The sequence below is a fragment of the Ambystoma mexicanum genome, chromosome 4p (genome assembly GCF_040938575.1).
Source record: "Ambystoma mexicanum isolate Mex_15411 chromosome 4p, UKY_AmexF1_1, whole genome shotgun sequence".
NCBI lineage: Eukaryota > Metazoa > Chordata > Amphibia > Caudata > Ambystomatidae > Ambystoma > Ambystoma mexicanum.
Window position 1 is genome coordinate 170,730,278 of NC_090927.1, and position 2,278 is coordinate 170,732,555.

A 2,278-nucleotide genomic window follows, 5' to 3' on the forward strand; every position below is an offset into this window, starting at 1 on the left:
CTAGTTTTTCATTCGGGTGTAGGCACAATAGATAGTTCTTGTAAGAGATTGTGATTCAGCATAAAATACAATTAGGATGTAAGCGTCGCTAGATAATGTTGCCAATTGCTTAAGTCAACTATGTGTCACCCTTGGTCAGGGGACTTCAAAAGGTGTGATCGACCGGTTTCAATGATTTTCCCTTTCGTGCATCATCTTCTTCAGGACCAATTTCTTCGCTTTTTAGGACCAAATCTGTGCACCCATCAGATGTTTTGCAGAATATTCTGTTGGGCAAGGATAGAAAAAGTCAGAAGTGACTTTTCCCGTCTTAAAACTAAGTTCAGGCAATGAATACTTTTAATGTTTTGACATTATTTTCTTAATCAGTGTTTAATCAATGGGTGTCATATTTATGACTTTTGGAACAGGCTACTCCCCCTCCCCTATTGCACAAGGCATACACCAATTTTCTGGCAGTTGTCTTAAAGCAGATGGTCATTCCTGCTTTTTCTATTATGTGGGAAATGATGATGTACATCCAATGGTAAGTCTAGACGGGATGTTCGCTGGGTCGTCGCTCCTGCATAGGTTCTTCTTAACTACGGAAAAAGCATAAAGAGATTTATTGCACTTCCTGCTTCCATTTGCTGTTTCAAGTTTAAGGTGATAACATGCATCCTTTTATTTGTTTGTTTATATGGCAGCTGCACATAGTTATTACATTAGTCCATTCGGTTTACCAGACTGATGTATAGTTGCCACGTTTTCAATCTGCCAGGCTGGGTCTGTAGTGTTTTCTAGTAAGTCTGGTCATTTTTTGGCACTTTATTTTATCTGGGGTGGTTCTGTAAGGAAGGAGAACCCCATATTTTGCAATTCGTTTATGCTTGAGTGCTATCATTTGGGCAGCTCATGTGTCCGAAAGCATGCTTGATGGTGCATTATCCCCAGCGCAGATTACATTGCTTCAGATTCTCGCCACTAGTACCCGATGTCGTCTCGTGAGGCATGCACAATTACAAACTAAGTGTGCTGTCAGTGATTATAAATTGCGTTTTAGTGCAGGTCGCTGGTTTCATAAGCCCACGTGGTCGCATACACTTACTTGTTGCACCTACAGGTGTTGCTCCGGCGTCCCGCGTGGCTTCTTCAGTCTCCTCGCGTAGCTCTCCTCCTATTCTGCAACACACGTCCTCTTGGCTCGTGACATCCCGGTGGCCATCTTGGAATGGGCCGGGATGTCATCTCACATCCGCCATATTGGAATGGGCGCAGCGAGTTGTTTCATGTAATTGACACAGGCTGTATTCTCAAATGACCTGCCATCCATAATGTATCATATCTAATAGGTGTATTGTATCAGCCTTCATCACATCAGATGTATTTGTGTCAGTTGCTGTAATAGGGACACCCTATTTATGAATACGCTGTTCTTGCAGTCACAGATTGAATGAGATGTTGCAGACTATCAAGATATTTTATTAAGCAAACTAAATTGCTGGCAGTTTCTTGTATAAATAATCATTTTTTCGTTGTAAATGAATGCTTGTATCCATCATAGATATCACACAAACATGGTGCGCTGTTGTTTAATCATTATACTTTGATTTGCGTACTGAGTTAAGGTTCAACTCAGAGCCTTCCTGTAGAGATGTCGCGAGAGTTCTGCTCTCGCGAGATCTCACCCGCGAGACAGCTCCGCCCCCGCGCGCTTCGCGCGCACTACGGGACGAGCTGAGGACGCGGACAGCTGCGTCTTCCAGGCTCCTCCGAGCACGGGACTCAATCTGCCTTAAAGCAGAGATATTATGTTTGCCTCAGCTCGACCCCAGTTGGCCACGTTTGGCCCAATACTTACCAGGGCTCTGTTCATATGAGAAATGTTCCGGAGCAACCAGGAGAAATAAAGTACTGGTGAAACTCCTGCCTGGCTCCTGTCTTCTATCGGGGAAAATTATACTACATAAATTGGCGACGAGGAACACCACCAGAATCCGCGCAGAAGCATGCAGGGAGCCACACCGCCGCCACCCTTTTTACAAACGCCAGGTAGGCCTGCCATTCCTTGGCCACAATGGCAGCCCCTGTTCACGACGTACGTGGAGGCCATGGGCGGAGCAGGATTTTCGGCGGCAAGACGCAGGGCCATGTTACTCAATGCCTTAGGGGTGGAAGGGCAAAGAATATTCGAGGGCCTTACCCCGATTCCAGTAGAAGATGACAATGATGATGTGTTCAAGGAAGCGGTTAGAAGAATCATCAAGAGGTTCGCCAATAAAGAGAACACAGTACTCCA

The 2,278-nt window shown here is 45.1% G+C and overlaps 1 long non-coding RNA gene across 2 annotated transcripts; it reads right to left on the minus strand.

Annotated features, from left to right (window-relative positions):
* Positions 1 to 353: 353 nt before the first annotated feature.
* On the minus strand, positions 354 to 1,152 carry LOC138452557 (uncharacterized). 2 transcript variants are annotated; one of them, XR_011260218.1, is made up of 2 exons: positions 1,088 to 1,152; positions 354 to 581 (listed from the first exon to the last, which is right to left on the minus strand). It is a non-coding gene; the product is annotated as an uncharacterized lncRNA (long non-coding RNA). The 2 variants fall into 2 exon arrangements; XR_011260219.1 differs by lacking the exon at positions 1,088 to 1,152 and adding an exon at positions 723 to 831.
* Positions 1,153 to 2,278: the final 1,126 nt, after the last annotated feature.